The 10,000-nt window shown below is 52.2% G+C and overlaps 1 long non-coding RNA gene across 2 annotated transcripts in view; it reads left to right on the top strand.

Annotated features, from left to right (window-relative positions):
* Positions 1 to 7,966: 7,966 nt before the first annotated feature.
* LOC127918550 (uncharacterized) overlaps positions 7,967 to 10,000 on the top strand; it is a 2,961-nt gene continuing 927 nt past the window's right edge. Inside the window, exons 1-3 of one of the 2 annotated variants that reach the window (XR_008100381.1) lie at positions 7,967 to 8,112; positions 8,890 to 8,927; positions 9,266 to 9,441. This is a non-coding gene — a long non-coding RNA (uncharacterized LOC127918550). Of the gene's footprint in view, positions 8,113 to 8,718; positions 8,789 to 8,889; positions 8,928 to 9,265; positions 9,442 to 10,000 lie in introns of those variants that run through there. The other variant, XR_008100382.1, reaches the window with a different exon arrangement.

Raw genomic sequence — 10,000 nt, 5'->3', positions numbered from 1 at the left:
TCACCTAATCATCCCCAGTTTACAATTGGCTCATTCATCCCCTCCTCTCTCCTGTAACTATTCCCAGGTCGTTGCTGTAAATGAGAACGTGTCAACTTATCTGATAAAATAAGGGTAAAGTAAACATTTAAAATAATAAACACGCGCCCACCTGAGGATCTTTATTTTTCATCCATCTATTTCCTGTGTTAGAAGGTTGTAAAATCACTTAAATATCGCTGGTTTGCATGCTTTCATGTTATTCATTGTGAAAAAAGAGAACTTACATCACAAGAAAGAGGACTTACATGAGAAGAAAGAGAACTTAAATCTCAAGAAAGAGAACTAGTGGTTGACAGAGCAGTTGAGTACAGATGGGGTAGCCAAAGCAGGTAGGGTAGACAGAGAGGGTAGGGTAGACAGAGCAGGTGAGTACAGGTAGGGTAGACGGAGCAGGTGAGTTCAGGTAGGGTAGACAGAACAGGTAGGGTAGACAGAGCAGGTGAGTTCAGGTAGGGTAGACAGAACAGGTAGGGTAGACAGAGCAGGTGAGTTCAGGTAGGGTAGACAGAGCCGGTAGGGTAGACAGAACAGGTAGGGTAGACAGAGCAGGTGAGTTCAGGTAGGGTAGACAGAACAGGTAGGGTAGACAGAGCCGGTAGGGTATAGACAGAACAGGTAGGGTAGACAGAGCAGGTGAGTTCAGGTAGGGTAGACAGAACAGGTAGGGTAGACGGAGCAGGTGAGTTCAGGTAGGGTAGACAGAACAGGTAGGGTAGACAGAGCAGGTGAGTTCAGGTAGGGTAGACAGAGCCGGTAGGGTAGACAGAGCAGGTGAGTACAGGTAGAGTAGACAGAGCAGGTGAGTACAGGTAGGGTAGACAGAGCAGGTGAGTACAGGTAGGGTAGACAGAGCAGGTGAGTTCAGGTAGGGTAGACAGAGAAGGTGAGTACAGGTAGGGTAGACAGAGCAGGTGAGTACAGGTAGGGTAGACAGAGCAGGTGAGTGCAGGTAGGGTAGACAGAGCAGGTGAGAACTGTTAGGGTAGACAGAGCAGGTGAGTACAAGTAGGGTAGACAGAGCAGGTGATTACAGGTAGGGTAGACAGAGCAGGTGAGTTCAGGTAGGGTAGACAGAGCAGGTGAGTTCAGATGGGGTAGCCAGAGCAGGTAGGGTAGACAGAGCAGGTGAGTACAGGTAGGGTAGACAGAGCAGGTGAGTACTGGTAGGGTGGACAGAGCGGGAGAATACTGGTAGGGTAGACAGGGCAGGTGAGTACTGGTAGGGTAGACAGAGCAGGTAGGGTAGACAGAGAAGGTGAGTTCAGGTAGGGTAGACAGAGCAGGTGAGTTCAGGTAGGGTGGACAGAGCAGGTAGAGTAGACAGAGCAGGTGAGTACAGGTAGGGTAGACAGAGCAGGTGAGTTCAGGTAGGGTAGACAGAGCAGGTGAGTTCAGGTAGGGTAGACAGAGCAGGTGAGTTCAGGTAGGGTAGACAGAGCAGGTGAGTACAGGTAGGGTAGACAGAGCAGGTAGGGTAGACAGAGCAGGTGAGTACAGGTAGGGTAGACAGAGCAGGTGAGTTCAGGTAGGGTAGACAGAGCAGGTGAGTTCAGGTAGGGTGGACAGAGCAGGTAGAGTAGACAGAGCAGGTGAGTACAGGTAGGGTAGACAGAGCAGGTGAGTTCAGGTAGGGTAGACAGAGCAGGTGAGTTCAGGTAGGGTAGACAGAGCAGGTGAGTTCAGGTAGGGTAGACAGAGCAGGTGATTACAGGTAGGGTAGACAGAGCAGGTAGGGTAGACAGAGAAGGTGAGTTCAGGTAGGGTAGACAGAGCAGGTGAGTTCAGGTAGGGTGGACAGAGCAGGTAGAGTAGACAGAGCAGGTGAGTACAGGTAGGGTAGACAGAGCAGGTGAGTTCAGGTAGGGTAGACAGAGCAGGTGAGTTCAGGTAGGGTAGACAGAGCAGGTGAGTTCAGGTAGGGTAGACAGAGCAGGTGATTACAGGTAGGGTAGACAGAGTAGGTGAGTGCAGGTAGGGTAGACAGAGCAGGTAGGGTAGACAGAGCAGGTGAGTACAGGTATGATAGACAGAGCAGGTGAGTGCAGGTAGGGTAGACAGAGCAGGTGAGTACAAGTAGGGTAGACAGAGCAGGTAGGGTAGACAGAGCAGGTGAGTTCAGGTGGGGTAGCCAGAGCAGGGAGGGTAGACAGAGCAGGTGAGTACAGGTAGGGTAGACAGAGCAGGTGAGTACTGGTAGGGTAGACAGAGCAGGTGAGTTCTGGTAGTGTAGACAGAGCAGGTGAGTTCAGGTAAGGTAGACAGAGCAGGTGAGTTCAGGTGGGATAGCCAGAGCAGGTAGGATAGACAGAGCAGGCGAGTACTGTTAGGGTAGACAGGGCAGGTGAGTACTGGTAGGGTAGAGAGCAGGTGAGTACTGGTAGTGTAGACAGAGCAGGTGAGTACCGTTAGGGTAGACAGAGCAGGTGAGTATGGGTAGGGTAGACAGAGCAGGTAGGGGAGACAGAGTAGGTAGGGTAGACAGAGAAGGTAGGGTTGACAAAGCAGGTGAGTACAGGTAGGGTAGACAAAGCAGGTGAGTACAGGTAGGGTAGACAGAGTAGGTAGGGTAGACAGAGTAGGTAGGGTAGACAGAGAAGGTAGGGTTGACAGAGAAGGTAGGGTTGACAAAGCAGGTGAGTACAGGTAGGGTAGACAAAGCAGGTGAGTACAGGTAGGGTAGACAGAGCAGGTAGGGTAGACAGAGCAGGTGAGTTCAGGTAGGGTAGACAGAGGAGGTGAGTACTGGTAGGGTAGACAGAGCAGGTGAGTACAGGTAGGGTAGACAGAGCAGGTGAGTTCAGGTAGGGTAGACAGAGCAGGTGAGTACAGGTACGGTAGACAGAGCAGGTGAGTTCAGGTAGGGTAGACAGAGCAGGTGAGTTCAGGTAGGGTAGACAGAGTAGGTGAGTACAGATAGGGTAGACAGAGCAGGTGAGTACAGGTAGGGTAGACAACGCAGGTGAGTACTGTTAGGGTAGACAGAGCAGGTGAGTACAGATAGGGTAGACAGAGCAGGTGAGTACAGGTAGGGTAGACAACGCAGGTGAGTACTGTTAGGGTAGACAGAGCAGGTGAGTACTGTTAGGGTAGACAGAGCAGGTGAGTGCAGGTACGGTAGACAGAGCAGGTGACTACAAGTAGGGTAGACAGAGTAGGTGAGTACAGGTAGGGTAGACAGAGCAGGTGAGTTCAGGTAGGGTAGACAGAGCCGGTAGGGTAGACAGAGCAGGTGAGTACAGGTAGAGTAGACAGAGCAGGTGAGTACAGGCAGGGTAGACAGAGAAGGTGAGTTCAGGTAGGGTAGACAGAGAAGGTGAGTACAGGTAGGGTAGACAGAGCAGGTGAGTACAGGTAGGGTAGACAGAGCAGGTGAGAACTGTTAGGGTAGACAGAGCAGGTGAGTGCAGGTAGGGTAGACAGAGCAGGTGAGTACAAGTAGGGTAGACAGAGCAGGTGATTACAGGTAGGGTAGACAGAGCAGGTGAGTTCAGGTAGGGTAGACAGAGCAGGTGAGTTCAGATGGGGTAGCCAGAGCAGGTAGGGTAGACAGAGCAGGTGAGTACAGGTAGGGTAGACAGAGCAGGTGAGTACTGGTAGGGTAGACAGAGCGGGAGAATACTGGTAGGGTAGACAGGGCAGGTGAGTACTGGTAGGGTAGACAGAGCAGGTAGGGTAGACAGAGAGGTGAGTTCAGGTAGGGTAGACAGAGCAGGTGAGTTCAGGTAGGGTGGACAGAGCAGGTAGAGTAGACAGAGCAGGTGAGTACAGGTAGGGTAGACAGAGCAGGTGAGTTCAGGTAGGGTAGACAGAGCAGGTGAGTTCAGGTAGGGTAGACAGAGTAGGTGAGTACAGGTAGGGTGGACAGAGCAGGTAGAGTAGACAGAGCAGGTGAGTACAAGTAGGGTAGACAGAGTAGGTGAGTGCAGGTAGGGTAGACAGAGCAGGTGAGTACAAGTAGGGTAGAAAGAGCAGGTGATTACAGGTAGGGTAGACAGAGCAGGTGAGTTCAGGTGGGGTAGCCAGAGCAGGGAGGGTAGACAGCGAGGGTAGGGTAGACAGAGCAGGTGAGTACAGGTAGGGTAGACAGAGAAGGTGAGTACTGGTAGGGTAGACAGAGCAGGTGAGTACTGGTAGGGTAGACAGAGCAGGTAGGGTAGACAGAGCAGGTGAGTTCAGGTAGGGTAGACAGAGCAGGTGAGTTCAGGTAGGGTAGACAGAGCAGGTGAGTACAGATAGGGTAGACAGAGCAGATGAGTACAGGTAGGGTAGACAACGCAGGTGAGTACTGTTAGGGTAGACAGAGCAGGTGAGTACTGTTAGGGTAGACAGAGCAGGTGAGTGCAGGTATGGTACACAGAGCAGGTGAGTACAAGTAGGGTAGACAGAGTAGGTGAGTACAGGTAGGGTAGACAGAGCAGGTGAGTTCAGGTGGGGTAGCCAGAGCAGGGAGGGTAGACAGAGCAGGTGAGTACAGGTAGGGTAGACAGAGCAGGTGAGTACTGGTAGGGTAGACAGAGCAGGTGAGTTCTGGTAGTGTAGACAGAGCAGGTGAGTTCAGGTAAGGTAGACAGAGCAGGTGAGTTCAGGTGGGATAGCCAGAGCAGGTAGGATAGACAGAGCAGGCGAGTACTGTTAGGGTAGACAGGGCAGGTGAGTACTGGTAGGGTAGAGAGAGCAGGTGAGTACTGGTAGTGTAGACAGAGCAGGTGAGTACCGTTAGGGTAGACAGAGCAGGTGAGTATGGGTAGGGTAGACAGAGCAGGTAGGGGAGACAGAGTAGGTAGGGTAGACAGAGAAGGTAGGGTTGACAAAGCAGGTGAGTACAGGTAGGGTAGACAAAGCAGGTGAGTACAGGTAGGGTAGACAGAGTAGGTAGGGTAGACAGAGTAGGTAGGGTAGACAGAGAAGGTAGGGTTGACAGAGAAGGTAGGGTTGACAAAGCAGGTGAGTACAGGTAGGGTAGACAAAGCAGGTGAGTACAGGTAGGGTAGACAGAGCAGGTAGGGTAGACAGAGCAGGTGAGTTCAGGTAGGGTAGACAGAGGAGGTGAGTACTGGTAGGGTAGACAGAGCAGGTGAGTACAGGTAGGGTAGACAGAGCAGGTGAGTTCAGGTAGGGTAGACAGAGCAGGTGAGTACAGGTACGGTAGACAGAGCAGGTGAGTTCAGGTAGGGTAGACAGAGCAGGTGAGTTCAGGTAGGGTAGACAGAGTAGGTGAGTACAGATAGGGTAGACAGAGCAGGTGAGTACAGGTAGGGTAGACAACGCAGGTGAGTACTGTTAGGGTAGACAGAGCAGGTGAGTACAGATAGGGTAGACAGAGCAGGTGAGTACAGGTAGGGTAGACAACGCAGGTGAGTACTGTTAGGGTAGACAGAGCAGGTGAGTACTGTTAGGGTAGACAGAGCAGGTGAGTGCAGGTACGGTAGACAGAGCAGGTGACTACAAGTAGGGTAGACAGAGTAGGTGAGTACAGGTAGGGTAGACAGAGCAGGTGAGTTCAGGTAGGGTAGACAGAGCCGGTAGGGTAGACAGAGCAGGTGAGTACAGGTAGAGTAGACAGAGCAGGTGAGTACTGGTAGGGTAGACAGAGCAGGTGAGTACTGGTAGTGTAGACAGAACAGGTGAGTTCAGGTAAGGTAGAAAAACCAGGTGAGTTCAGGTGGGATAGCCAGAGCAGGTAGGATAGACAGAGCAGCTGAGTACAGGTAGGGAGGACAGAGCAGGCGAGTACTGGTAGGGTAGACAGGGCAGGTGAGTACTGGTAGGGTAGAGAGAGGGTGAGTACTGGTAGTGTAGACAGAGCAGGTGAGTACCGTTAGGGTAGACAGAGCAGGTGAGTACGGGTAGGGTAGACAGAGCAGGTAGGGTAGACAGAGTAGGTAGGGTAGACAGAGAAGGTAGGGTTGACAAAGCAGGTGAGTACAGGTAGGGTAGACAAAGCAGGTGAGTACAGGTAGGGTAGACAGAGCAGGTAGGGTAGACAGAGCAGGTGAGTTCAGGTAGGGTAGACAGAGGAGGTGAGTACTGGTAGGGTAGACAGAGAAGGTGAGTACAGGTAGGGTAGACAGAGCAGGTGAGTTCAGGTAGGGTAGACAGAGCAGGTGGTTACTGGTAGGGTAGACAGAGCAGGTTCGTACAGGTAGGGTAGACAGAGCAGGTTAGTACAGGTAGGGTAGACAGGGCAGGTGAGTACAGGTAGTGTAGACAGAGCAGGTGACTTCAGGTAGGGTAGACAGAGCAGGTGAGTTCAGGTGGGGTAGCCAGAGCAGGTAGGGTAGACAGCGAGGGGAGGGTAGACAGAGCAGGTGAGTACAGGTAGGGTAGACAGAGGAGGTGAGTACTGGTAGGGTAGACAAAGCAGGTGAGTACTGGTAGTGTAGACAGAGCAGGAAGGGAAGACAGAGCAGGTGAGTTCAGGTAGGGTGGACAGAGCAGGTGAGTTCAGGTAGGGTAGACAAAGCAGGTGAGTACTGTTAGGGTAGACAGAGGAGGTGAGTGCAGGTAGGGTAGACAGATCAGGTGAGTACAGGTAGGGTAGACAGCGCAGGTGAGTTCAGGTAGGGTAGACAGAGCAGGTGAGTTCAGGTAGGGTAGACAGAGCAGGTAGGGTAGACAGAACAGGTGAGTTCAGGTAGGGTAGACAGAGCAGTTGAGTTCAGATAGGGTAGACAGAGAAGGTAGGGTAGACAGAGCAGGTGAGTTCAGGTAGGGTAGACAGAGCAGGTGAGTACAGGTAGGGTGGACAGAGCAGGTGAGTACTGGTAGGGTAGACAGAGCAGGTGAGTTCAGGTAGTGTAGACAGAGAAGGTAAGGTAGACAGAGCAGGTGTGTTCAGGTAGGGTAGACAGAGAAGGTGGTTACTGGTAAAGTAGACAGAGCAGGTGAGTACAGGTAGGGTCGACAAGCAGGTGAGTACAGGTAGGGTTGACAGAGCAGGTGTGTTCAGTTAGGGTAGACAGAGCAGGTGAGTACAGGTACGGTAGACAGAGCAGGTAGGGTTGACAGCAGGTGAGTACAGGTAGGGTAGACAGAGCAGGTGAGTTCAGGTAGGGTAGACAGAGCAGGTAAGGTAGACAGAGCTGGTGAGTACTGGTAGAGTAGACAGAGCAGGTGAGTTCAGGTAGGGTAGACAGAGCAGGTGAGTACAGGTAGGGTAGACAGAGCAGGTGAGTACAGGTAGGGTAGACAGAGTAGGTGAGTACAGGTAGGGTAGACAGAGCAGGTGAGTTCAGGTAGGGTAGACAGAGCAGGTGAGTTCAGGTAGGGTAGACAGAGCAGGTGAGTTCAGGTAGGGTAGACAGAGTAGGTGAGTACAGGTAGGGTAGACAGAGCAGGTGAGTTCAGGTAGTGTAGACAGAGCAGGTGAGTACAGGTAGGGCAGACAGAGCAGGTGAGTACAGGTAGGGTAGACAGAGCAGGTGAGTACAGGTAGGGTAGACAGAGCAGGTGAGTTCAGGTAGGGTAGACAGAGCAGGTGAGTTCAGGTAGGGTAGACAGAGCAGGTGAGTTCAGGTAGGGTAGACAGAGCAGGTGAGTACAGGTAGGGTAGACAGAGCAGGTGAGTACAGGTAGGGTAGACAGAGCAGGTGAGTACAGGTAGGGTAGACAGAGCAGGTGAGTTCAGGTAGAGTAGACAGAGCAGGTGAGTACAGGTAGGGTGGACAGAGCAGGTGAGTACTGGTAGGGTAGACAGAGCAGTTGAGTTCAGGTAGGGTAGACAGAGCAGGTAGGGTAGACAGAGCAGGTGAGTTCAGGTAGTGTAGACAGAGCAGGTAGGGTGGACAGAGCAGGTGAGTACTGGTAGGGTAGACAGAGCAGTTGAGTTCAGGTAGGGTAGACAGAGCAGGTAGGGTAAACAGAGCAAGTGAGTTCAGGTAGGGTAGACAGAGCAGGTGGTTACTGGTAGAGTAGACAGAGCAGGTGAGTACAGGTAGGGTAGACAAGCAGGTGAGTTCAGGTAGGGTAGACAGAGCAGGTGAGTTCAGGTAGGGTAGACAGAGCAGGTAGGGTAGACAGAGCAGGTGAGTTCAGGTAGTGTAGACAGAGCAGGTAAGGTAGACAGAGCAGGTGAGTTCAGGTAGGGTAGACAGAGCAGGTGGTTACTGGTAGAGTAGACAGAGCAGGTGAGTACAGGTAGGGTAGACAAGCAGGTGAGTTCAGGTAGGGTAGACAGAGCAAGTGAGTACAGGTACGGTAGACAGAGCAGGTGACTACTGGTAGGGTAGACTGAGCAGGTGACTACTGGTAGGGTAGACAGAGCAGGTGAGTTCATGTAGGGTAGACAGAGCAGGTAGGGTTGACAGAGCAGGTGAGTAAAGGTAGGGTAGACAGAGCAGGTGAGTTCAGGTAGGGTAGACAGAGCAGGTGAGTTCAGGTAGGGTAGACAGAGCAGGTGAGTACAGGTAGGGTAGACAGAGCAGGTAGGGTAGACAGAACAGGTGAGTTCAGGTAGGGTAGACAGAGCAGTTGAGTTCATGTAGGGTAGACAGAGCAGGTAGGGTAGACCCAGCAGGTGAGTTCAGGTAGGGTAAACAGAGCAGTTGAGTTGAGGTAGGCTAGACAGAGCAGGTGGTTACTGGTAGAGTAGACAGAGCAGGTGATTACAGGTAGGGTAGACAAGCAGGTGAGTTCAGGTAGGGTAGACAGAGCAGGTGAGTTCAGGTAGGGTAGACAGAGCAGGTAGGGTAGACAGAGCAGGTGAGTTCAGGTAGTGTAGACAGAGCAGGTAAGGTAGACAGAGCAGGTGAGTTCAGGTAGGGTAGACAAGCAGGTGAGTTCAGGTAGGGTAGACAGAGCAGGTAAGGTAGACAGAGCAGGTGAGTTCAGGTAGGGTAGACAGAGCAGGTGGTTACTGGTAGAGTAGACAGAGCAGGTGAGTACAGGTAGGGTAGACAAGCAGGTGAGTTCAGGTAGGGTAGACAGAGCAGGTGAGTTCAGGTAGGGTAGACAAGCAGGTGAGTTCAGGTAGTGTAGACAGAGCAGGTAAGGTAGACAGAAGGTGAGTTCAGGTAGGGTAGACAGAGCAGGTGGTTACTGGTAGAGAGACAGAGCAGGTGAGTACAGGTAGGGTAGACAAGCAGGTGAGTTCAGGTAGGGTAGACAGAGCAGGTGAGTTCAGGTAGGGTAGACAGAGCAGGTGAGTTCAGGTAGGGTAGACAGAGCAGGTAGGGTAGACAGAGCAGGTGAGTTCAGGTAGGGTAGACAGAGCAGGTGAGTTCAGGTAGGGTAATCAGAGCAGGTGAGTACAGTTAGGGTAGACAGAGCAAGTGAGTACAGGTACGGTAGACAGAGCAGGTGACTACTGGTAGGGTAGACTGAGCAGGTGACTACTGGTAGGGTAGACAGAGCAGGTGAGTTCATGTAGGGTAGACAGAGCAGGTAGGGTTGACAGAGCAGGTGAGTACTGGTAGAGTAGACAGAGCAGGTGAGTTCAGGTAGGGTAGACAGAGCAGGTGAGTTCAGGTAGGGTAGACAGAGCAGGTGAGTTCAGGTAGGGTAGACAGAGCAGGTGAGTTCAGGTAGGGTAGACAGAGCAGGTAAGGTAGACAGAGCTGGTGAGTACTGGTAGAGTAGACAGAGCAGGTGAGTTCAGGTAGGGTAGACAGAGCAGGTGAGTTCAGGTAGGGTAGACAGAGCAGGTGAGTTCAGGTAGGGTAGACAGAGAAGGTGAGTTCAGGTAGGGTAGACAGAGCAGGTGAGTACAGGTAGGGTAGACAGAGCAGGTGAGTACAGGTAGGGTAGACAGAGCAGGTAAGGTAGACAGAGCTGGTGAGTACTGGTAGGGTAGACAGAGCAGGTGAGTTCAGGTAGTGTAGACAGAGCAGGTGAGTACAGGTAGGGTGGACAGAGCAGGTGAGTACTGGTAGGGTAGACAGAGCAGTTGAGTTCAGGTAGGGTAGACAGAGCAGGTAGGGTAGACAGAGCAGGTGAGTTCAGGTAGTGTAGACAGAGCAGG

The sequence above is a fragment of the Oncorhynchus keta genome, unplaced genomic scaffold (genome assembly GCF_023373465.1).
Source record: "Oncorhynchus keta strain PuntledgeMale-10-30-2019 unplaced genomic scaffold, Oket_V2 Un_contig_14495_pilon_pilon, whole genome shotgun sequence".
NCBI lineage: Eukaryota > Metazoa > Chordata > Actinopteri > Salmoniformes > Salmonidae > Oncorhynchus > Oncorhynchus keta.
The sequence above is the reverse complement of the archived record's forward strand: the minus strand, read 5'-3'. Positions and strand labels throughout refer to the sequence as shown.